General features: G+C 36.8%; 1 non-coding gene across 1 annotated transcript; it reads left to right on the top strand.

The window, feature by feature from the left end:
• The first annotated feature begins 1488 nt into the window (after nt 1-1488).
• Nucleotides 1489-1562, top strand: TRNAN-GUU. The gene has a single exon. It is a non-coding gene; the product is annotated as a tRNA-Asn (tRNA).
• Nucleotides 1563-11006: the final 9444 nt, after the last annotated feature.

Genomic DNA, 11006 nt, shown 5'->3' with positions numbered 1-11006 from the left:
GGGAAAGGGGTTGCATTTGTGTGATTGAACAAAAGAGGGGGTTGTTATTCATGGAGACGGGGAAAGGAAAAGAAAGATGTTACGGTTTGGAGAGTGAGAGGAAAAGAATGACAATAATATTTTTTCCTTTTTATTTTTCTATGGATGTGTGAATGGAAAGTTGTTTATTACTTTTTTTTTTTTTTTTTTTTTAATATTTTAAGTCTAATAAAAAAAACTTATAAATAAGGGTTGTTTTTAAATATAAAAAAATGAACCAAAATATTTATAAAATATAGCAAAATTTTAGAACTATTAATGATAGATGTTGATAGACACTGATAGACTTTTATCAGTGTCTATCAATGACATATTGAAAGATAATGATAGGTCTATCAGTATTTATCAAAATGTATCATTAATAGTTCTAAAAATTTGTGATACCTTGTAAATATTTTCAATAGTTTTACCATTTGAAATAATTTTCCTATAAATAATTGGACTTTAACTTATATCTCTGCCACGCCTCGACAATGCTGCTCGCTTTCATTTTGCTTGAAGGTATCAATTATGTTCTAAGTTTCATTGTATTGGTTGGGGAAAAGAATTTGTTCAGAACATCTGAGCTACTCAAAAAGTGTTTTTTTTTTTTTTTTTTTTTGTAGGTTTTTGTTAGTTTATGTACGAAAGAAGTGTTCTTTGATGCCTATTTTATATTGTCGTGTAGGAATCAAATGATTGGACAAAATTGGAAGAAACTTGAAGAATAATCAAAGAAAAGAATCTTAGGCAGGCCAAAATGAACCTAAACATGAGAGATAAAATGAGGCTAAAAGGCGTTCTTGGAGCATTGCGACCTTCAAAGTATATGAATATCTCTTATACAAAAACAAAATTCACAAGTCACAATATTTGTTATATTCAAAATATATGAGTTAATTGGTTAGTCTTGGAGATAACTTTCATGTACACAAAGTGGTTGGTTAATGTGGAGTTTTGACATCTTAACCCTAAAATGCTATCTTTCAACCTGTTGGTTGAATTGGGAGGATTTGAATAATATATATTTAGAAATACTGGCTTAAGAAAATATATGTTTGGAATGTAAATTCAGAAAACTTAAGTTTGAGGTGCAAATATTAAAATCTTTAAGTTTGTGAAATATTTAATCTTATTAGGGCAATTGTTAGATTTTAAACTCGATTGATTTTTGTTATTTAAATATAGTTAAGTAAACAATAAAATATTGTTCTTCTGGTTTAAATATAAAAAATTATTTTATTTTTCTATTTTAATTGGTTATCTTAAAAACAAAATACATTTAGTAGACTTTTTAAAAATGAAAATGTCCAAAATAAAAAATATATGTATTCCCATATTCATAATTTTTTTCACCTTCAATTCACTCTTTTAATATTAAATATTATTCATTTCACCCATTTTAGTTCAGTAGGTTTGTAATTCAAACTCAAATCAACTTCAGTTTGTTTTTATCAATATTAATAACAAGCTGGAATAGCTCAGTTGGTTAGAGCGTGTGGCTGTTAACCACAAGGTCGAAGGTTCAAGCCCTTCTTCTAGCGATTTTTAAAGCTTACTATTAACTTGTAATTAATTGGTTAACTTAAAAAATACAAAGTTGGTGTAGCTCTATAGTGTGACCCTTAACCCATAAGGGTAGAATGTTGGCCTTTTTTAATAAGTTTAAACATATATTTTAATTTTATGTAAATTTTTATATATATAACAAATAAATAATATTTAAACTTAGAGTAACACCCGAGTTCATGTGCTAAAGATTTGGGGCATTACACTGAGCTACTTTTACTTAAATTACTTTCTCTCTCTAAATAATTTGATGATATTTTAAATCAATCGTAATCATGTAGAAACCAAAAATTATTTTAAAAAATGCAATAACAAGCTCGAATAGCTACTTTTATTAACAAGTTGGAATAGCTCAATTGGTTAGAGTGTGTGATTGTTAACCACAAGGTTGAAGGTTCAATCCTTTCTTCTAGTGATTTTTTAAAGCTTATTGATAACAAGAGCTTAAAATAGCTCAATTGGTTAGAGTGTGTGGTTGTTAATGATGTGGAAGGCTTTAAACCCTTCTACTAGTATTTTACTTAACTAGTAATGAACAAGTGTGTAGAATGTGACCTTTTAATAAGTTTAAACATATATTTTACCGAGTTCATGTGCTGAAGATTTCCGTTACACTTAGCTACTTTCTCTCTCTAAATATTTCGATGATATTTTAAATCAATCGTAATCATGTAGAAACTGAAAACTATTTTAAAAAATGCAATAACAAGCTCGAATGGCTATTTTTAATAACAATTTGGAATAGCTTAGTTGGTTAGAGTGTATTGCTAATAACCACAAGGTCAAAGATTCAAGTCCTTCTTCTAGCTTTTTTTAAAGCTTATTATTAACTTGTAACTAATGGGTTAACTTAAAAAATAAATTTAGTAAAATTTATATCAATCCATATGTCCAAAATAAAAAATAGTTAGGTTTAAATGAAATATCATCCATTTTCTAAACCTGACTATTTTAATATTAAATATCATTCATTTCTTGCCATCCCTTCATTGTCCTTCCCTCTTCATCTTTCTTTCTAGGGTCACCAATGGATTATCCATAACCAAACACGGAGAGAAGATGAAATAATGGAAACGACGAAATCAAAGAGAGCAAAAGGGTGAGAAATATTCAACATCTTCTCAACGACTAATAGGCTACGTCTTCAACCTTCAAAACCCAAAACGATCAAACCTGATGCATTTAACACATCTTAAAGAGGTCAACTCTAAAAATTGGATCTAATTTGAAATTGATATACATAATTTATTGGATTTTAGATTTGCAAGGTGAGAAGTGGACAAGACAAAGTGTAACACCCCATGTCCAGGATTCAGATAAGGATTCATAATCCAGATTTGGCAATTGATGGCTCCGACATTCTTCTAGGACCTGACAACATCATCCTTGTTTGTCTTAAATTGTTTCTAAGAGCGAAGACTATCCCTACAAACCAACACGAGTCCTGTCAGGACGTTTTGTCCTCACTCACATGGTTCCTAGGAAAATTTTCAGAAGGTCACTCAATATAAGATTGCTCCAAGCTAAACATGTTTAATTTTAGAGTTATTATGATTGAGTCACTGAAAAAGAAAATACACTTTGTCGGTACAGGTAGTGACTTTCAATTCTTATAAGCCTTTCTTAACTATACTTTCATATTCTTATGATTCCTCTCATTTAGATGTGATTTTGGTTCATTCATGTCTCCCTCCTAAACTCGGGTGTCACACAAAGAATGGAAATGAAATTTAATGAGAGAAAAAGAAACAGATGGATTTTGTAGTTGGTTGGCGGAAATTTCTAGTCTATTTCAAAGACGAAGATGAGTAGATTGAAATTATATCATAATCTCATTATCAATTTTTTGGTATATTAAGAAAAATGCGAATCCTCGACACACCTCACAAATTCCCTTCTCACTTTTTCCCTCTCACACATAATGTGAAACCTTAACCCTATTTTCCTACTTAAGTGGGTAATTAGTATGTTAAACAAGTTTGAGTATAAGTTAAGGTTATGTTATAAGAAAATTTTTGAGAATAGGAGAGAAGAAGTTCTAAGTGTTGAAATAGGGCTCTCGGGTAGTATGTTATGAAGTACTTGGTGAAGGAAAATTGGCTAAGTGTGGGAAGCATAAGATTTGGCTAAGTATGGAGATAAGCATAAATATGAACTTGCCTTGAGTGTTGGTATGGGGGCCATAGGCATTGGTCTTGTCTTTAGAGGTTAGACAAGTCCATTTAATGGCTAAGGATAGTGCATTGAGTAAACGCCATGCATGAGTGAGGAAAGGATCGTGCATCGAGTAAACACCATTCGTGAGCGAGGAAACGCTCGGTTGCACACAATGATGGGTGCAAGGTGCTGAACGCGGGGGGCGCTGGCCGTGCGTTGAGGCATGCGACTGGTGGACTATGCAATGCCAAAGACCATGTGATGAGGCTGGGAACTGTGCAATGAGAATAGGTTGATGTGCGCGACAAAAGGCCTTAGGCAAGGGGCTTGTGCAAGCATTGCCACGTGTTGGCTATCTAAGGTGAGTGTGGGTATTCGTTGAAGAAAGTATGTGCTAACCATGAGGCTAAGTGTTGGAAGAAGAGTACGACCATTGGACTATATGTTGGTCTTGAGAGGTTAGTTGGACGCAAGGTGGGTCATGGCAAAGGCTATGATTCCAAGTGAGGCCAAGTGAGGTAAGGCATTCAAGGAAGCTATGCATTGACAAGGGGGATACATTCAAGAGATGCTAAGAGACCAAGAAGAAGAGTATACAATGAGTTGAGGAAACTTGGAGATTATGGCTAGAATCAGGACAAGTGGTTAAACCAAGTGAAGTTCGAGCTTAACCTAGGAGGAGGTGGTAGCATATTAGGATATGCAAAGAGGACTTATGTGTTGAACAATACATGAGGAAGACAACTCACATTACATACCAGTAGGAGGTGGTATGGAAGTAGGTGGTGGCACAAAGAGGTGAAGACACTCCAAAAGTTCATAAGAAGGAGGTATCATATGTTGGAGCAACCTAAAGACCTATAAATACCTCAACAAAGTTTCAGTTCACTTCATAATACAAATTCCCTTCAAAGAAAGTTAGGAAGAGTGATTGAGGGAAAGTTTGGGGAGGGCTTTGCGTTGATCATGAGGAGTATGTGTTGATAATAAGACCATGCATTGATCAGGAAGACCAGAAGGTGCAAGTGCCGTTCAGACGTTGAGGTCATACTGTAACACCAAGTTTAAGAGGTGAGTGCTCTCAAACTACTCGTGCAAATTAGGTGATTCATGAGCCAAAGTCTCGAAAACTGAATTTAGTTTGTGTGTGAGAGCTGCTATGAAGAAATTCGAAGAGGAAGGCCATCAGAAATAAAGAAAACCAAGAGGTGCTCACAGAAGCTATGACAGCCGAGCAAGGTAGAGTAATCTTGAGCTTCTGAACTCTTGAATTGGAATTTTAAGCTCAAGTTTTAAATTAAATAATTTAAGACGTATATAGGAAAGTTTGTAGAAGGAAACTTCTTAAGAAAAGGTTTGGAAATTAAGTTATTTAAATTATAAGTTGAATATAGAAATGTTGAACAAGTAGACAACTACCTGGGATGAATAAACAGGTAGCTCGATGGTCAGCATGTCTGCACAGGCTGAGATGAATGCCATCCTATGTGAGGTTGAGCATGGTGCTAAGTAGGCAATCATAAGAGGCTTGGACGCCTAAGGACAAGGCTAGGCATTGGTGTGCAACTTGTGGAATGCCTAGGGCATGCGATGGACACTTGATGGTAGGTGTGAAGGAACTCTTAAACAAGAGAACCGTTGAGTGGAAGTAGATCGTTCCAAACCCATCGTGAAAGAACAACACATTTACAATCAAACACAACAGTTGTGCATCATCGAGTAAATTATAGCATGCTTTTAAGCTAAATACACAGGGAATCGAGTGATATACCTTTGAAGAACTCTTCTTCGAGTATTCCCTCGATCAACACCAGTCAACCATCCAAGAAAACTCGATCAAGTGCATGAAGGCAACAAACAACCAGTGAAAATCATGAACTGTCAGATCCTTGAACACAATCGAGTAACACTCGATTCTTGACCCTTGAACAGCAACTCGACACTACCAAGAGGGTACCTTGGTATTCTCGGTGTGAAAATCCAAGAGGTGTGGGCTCTTTGTGGATTTGGTAAAGGGAAAGAGGAACTAAACGATCAAGTAAGTGACGTCTATCGTATAGAGTTAGATACTCGATCGTATAGCAAACGAGGAGCTATCATCTAGTAACGAGAAGTTTGATCGTTTACTCTCTCAAAGGCTATCGTATAGCTTTTCTTTACCCGATCGAATGTGATGCCATATCGAAAAATGAAAACAATTTTCATTTTTATCCTTTAGTTATTAAAATTGATACTAACTTCCCACTTGGTCGGTTAATAGAGAAAAATAACCACATAATTATCTCATATTTTTTTTTGTTATAAATAAATATAATAACTAATTTTTCATATTATATTTATAACTTATAGTTTTAATATCACATCTTATGTAATATATAAACCATAGTTCTTTTTCTCCTTTATTAAATTTAACATAAATCATATTTATATTAATTCCTCCAATTAAACAATGTATCAAATACATCATATATAATTGAACTAATTTAATTATATCATATATAATCAAATTCCCTCTTGTTAATTTGAACATTTCAAACTAACCCAAAAACCGATTCTCAACATGAATCCATTTAGCTACCAAGGGGACCTTATGGACCTGTAGCTTGAAGCTCCAATGGTACATGAATAACTGACTAAACTCTTTAATCACGATATCTACCATCCATTAATTGTCATACATTCCAATAAAGACAACCTGGCCACTCACACCCATGCAAATGAAAGGACCGCCCTCATAGGTAGGGGTTCCCAACTCACTCAGGATTAAGATCATGTTACCTATGGTTATCCTAGTGAAATGAAAGTCTGTCATGAACGGAGATATATAACGAGACTAAACATTTTGTGGTTCGGTCTTAAACAAAATCCTTTGTATAGGATACCTCCGCTCGCATGTCTCCACATGAATGACTAGGATCAGATAATTTGTAGTACTTTACAACACGTGTAAGATCTACAAAGCGGGTCGTATCCGTAGCATCATTAAGATAAGGTTTCCCTCCTTTATCCATATATTACAGACCATTTAGGTTATCACTTAAAGCATGATTCACTTGTATGTCTCCACATACATGCTTAACTACAGGACCCTACGAGATTTAAGGCATCAACCCTAACAATCTCCCACTTGTCCTAAATCTAGTGAGGTGTACAAGATGATTACAAGTATAAAACAACAAACTAGGGCATTAAGGCCCAATACAAAATCTCCCACTTGCCCTAGTCCAACCGCGATCGTTCCTTCGAGACTGATTTGTTTTCCGGTAAGGCAGCCCTATGATCTCAATAGAAATGCATTGATAGAATTGTATACCCATGCTCTGTAGGTGACCCTAAAAAACTATAGTCGTGAGAGCCTTCGTAAATGAATCAACAACGTTGTGCTCCAAAGCTATCTTCATGACTATGACGTCCTCTTGATGCACAATCTCGCGGATGAGATGGTATTTTTGCTCTATATGTTTACCACGCTTATGACTCCAAGGCTCTCTGGAATTTTCCATAACACCACTATTATCACAGTAAAGGGTGATGGGCCTTAACATGTCTAGAACAACTTCCAGATCAGTCAGGAACTTCCTGAGCCAAACGGCTTCCTTAACAGCTTCACCACCCGCTACATACTCGGCCTCCATAATGGAGTCAGCGATGCACCCATACTTAGTGCTTCGCCATACTACAGCCCCTCCACTAAGAGTGAACACTGATCCTGAAGTGGATTTTTGAGAATCCTTATCAGCCTGAAAATCAGAGTGTGTGTATCTTGTAAGGATCAAATCCTTAGAACCATACACAAGCATGTAGTCCCTCGTTCTTCGAAGATACTTGAGGATGTTCTTGACGGCTGTCCAGTGACCCTGTCCTGGATTAGACTGATATCTACTAACTATCCCCATAGCGTAGCAGATGTCAGGTCTAGTACATAACATCGCGTACATCAAACTTCCAACGGAAGATGTATAGAGGACTCGTCTCATTTCCTCAACCTTTTGAGGTGTCTTAGGACACTACTCCTTAGACAAAGTAACTCCATGCTGAAAAGGCAAAAGGCCCCTTTTGGAGTTCTGCATTGAGTACTTGATCAACATCTTATCAATGTACAAGCTTGAGAAAGTGCTAACACTTTGTTCTTTCGATCCCTAAAAATCTGAATCCCAAGAACAAACTGAGCCTCTCCCAAATCTTTCATTTAGAATTGGGTCGCTAGCCAGTTCTTAACTGAAATTAGTAAATTTACATCATTTCCAATGAGTAGGATATCGTCTACATATAACACTAGAAAATCTACTGAACTGTTGATGATTTTCTTGTAGACACAAGGCTCATCAACATTTTGGCCAAAGCCATAAGATTTGATCGCAATATTAAACCTTATGTTCTAAGATTGAGATGCCTGTTTTAGTCCATAAATGGACTAATTCAGTTTGTAAATATTTTGCTCTTGACCTTGGGCTATGAATCCCTTGGGTTGCACCATATAAATGGTCTGCCCAAGATTACCATTCAGAAGAGCAGTCTTGACATCCATTTGACATATCTTATAGTCATAATATGAGACAATAGATATGAGGATGCAGATAGACTTCAACATGGCAACAGGTGAGAAAGTCTCCTCATAATCAACTCCCTCCATCTGGGTATAACCCTTTGCCACAAGTCTAGCCTTGAAGGTTGCACCTTTGCATCGACACCCTGTTTCCTCTTGTAGATCCATTTGCAACCTATAGGTTTAACCCCATCAGGTTAATCTACAAGATCCCAAACTGAGTTGAAGTACATAGACTCCATCTTGAGATCCATGGCTTTGACCCATTCATCTTGGTCAACATCCTCAATTGCCTTCTTGTAAGACCACGAATCCTCAACCTCGCCATTGGCTACCATAACTAGGATTTAAGTTAAACCCATATAGTGAATAGGTGGGTTCATGATCCTCCCACTACGTTGAGATTCCCTCAACTCTTGAGGTGGATTTGACCTACTAGATGAACTCCCATAAACAACTCTTGTTGATGTAGCAGGCTCTTCAATAACTCTTGTTGAAGTTTCGGTAGTTTCTTTGGAAAGCTCACGCAACACGATTTTACTTCTTGGACTGTGGTCTCTTATATGATCCTCCTCAAAGAAAATAGTATTTGTCGATACAAACACCTTGTTTTCCTTAGGATCATAAAAGTAACCTCCTCATGTCCCTTTGGGGTAGCCTACAAATAGTCACAACCTCGAACATGGTTCCAATTTCTTAAGATTATCCTCAAGCACATGTGCTTGGCAACCTCAGATGCGAAAGTGACGCAAACTAGCTTTACGCTCGTTCCACAACTCCAAAGGTGTTCTGACAACACTCTTGGAGGGAACACAGTTGAGGATATAAGCTTTAGTTTCTATTGCAAAACCCCAAAATGAGTCCGGTAAGGAAGTGTAACTCATCATCGACCGAACCATGTCTAACAAGGTTATGTTTCTCCTCTCCGATACACCATTCCGCTGAGGTGTACTAGGTGCTGAGAATTGGGAAACGATTCTATATTCTATCATATAGTTTTGGAACTCAGAATCTAAAAACTCTCCACCCCGATCAAATCAAAGTGTTTTAATCCGTTTATCAAATGCGTTTTTAACTTCAACCTTAAACTCTTTAAACTTATCAATGGATCATGACTTATGTTGTATCAAATAAACATACCCATACCTCGAATAATCATCGGTAAAAGTGATGAAATACTCATAGCCTCCCCTGGCTCGCACATTGATCAGACCACAAAGGTCTGAATGCATTAACTCTAGAGGCTCTTTAGCTCGATAACCTTTTCCAGTAAAAGGACTTTTAGTCATCTTGCCTTCAAGGCATGACTCGTACACACATAAAGAATTTTCCTTTAACTTGTTTAGAAGTTCATTCTTCACCAACCTCTCAATCCTATTGTGATTGATGTGGCCTAATTGAAGGTGCCAAAGTTGGGCATTTTCTTTAGGAGAAACTTAAATTCGTTTAAAGTTACGATAGTTTTAAACATTTCTATGTTATGGAGGGAATTTGTTGCTAACGGCCTTAGCATATACAAATTATTTTCCAGTTTAACTGAACATATCTCAACACCATCTTTCATAATAAAAATTTTATTCACCGAAAAGTTGAAAGTATATTTACATTCAAGTAAGCACTTTATAGAAATCAATTTCCTTTTTAACTCGGGAACAACATACACATCATTCAAAATGATAAATCTATTATGTAAATTCAACTGGAGACCTTCCACTAGCACAACCGAGACGACGTGCCCGGTGCCAACTCACATCGTCATCTCACTAGCCTCAAGCTACCACTAGGATCTAATCCCCTGAAAGAAATAACAAACATGGTTAGTGGCCTCAGAGTCTATAATCTAGGCAGAACCATCATTCTCCACTAAACAAGTTTCCAAAACCAGTAAATCACATTTACTTTGTTTGGCCTTGGTCTTAGCCTTCTTCTTCTCCTGTAACTAGCATGGGCAGTTCCACTTCCAGTGCCCATCCTAGTTGCAATGGAAACATTTTCCTTTTTCAACCGGCGTTGGTAGCCTACCCCACTGAGTTGCAGGTTATGGGTTAACCGGTGCCTTCCCTTTCCCCTTACTACCCTTCTTTTTCTTCCACTTGTTAGTGTTGGAAGTAGAAGGTGCAGAGTTAGTTCCTGAGTTTGAACCCCAATGGAACTTTTTAGATGATGAAGCAACATTTTTCTCACCAACCTTCTTCTCTTTGCTTTTCAGCAAGGATTGGAATGTCTGCAACTTGTTGAGGAGAGTTGTAAGGGTGTAATCAACCTTGTTCAGAACAGCGTTGCTTACGAAGTGCAGGAAGCTTTCTGGCAACGTTTTCAGAATAAAGCTAACCTGGTTGCCCTCATTGATTCAAGCCCCATTCATCTTTGCCACATTAAAGTGGACCATCATGTTCAGAACATGTTCTCGAACAGATGTACCATCCTCCATCTTGAAGTTGAAGATGCACTTTAGAGCTTCATGCTTGAGCTGCCCAGATGGTTGTCTGAACATTCCCTTCAGGGACTCCATGATCTCACGTGCAGTGACCATGGGCTCATGGTTCTTGGCTAAGACATTGTTCAGACTGGCCAAGATTTAAGCTCGTGCCTTTTCGTTCGTCCGTGTCTATCTCTCATAAGCCTCTTGAACATTTCGAGCGGTGTTTTGAGGTGGAATAGGAGGACATTCCTCCATAAGGACGATCGGAGGTCATCAATAATTAGTATGTTTATC

This window comes from Benincasa hispida, chromosome 5, assembly GCF_009727055.1.
Source record: "Benincasa hispida cultivar B227 chromosome 5, ASM972705v1, whole genome shotgun sequence".
NCBI classification, from domain to species: Eukaryota; Viridiplantae; Streptophyta; class Magnoliopsida; order Cucurbitales; family Cucurbitaceae; genus Benincasa; species Benincasa hispida.
This window is presented reverse-complemented; position numbering and strand designations above follow the sequence as displayed.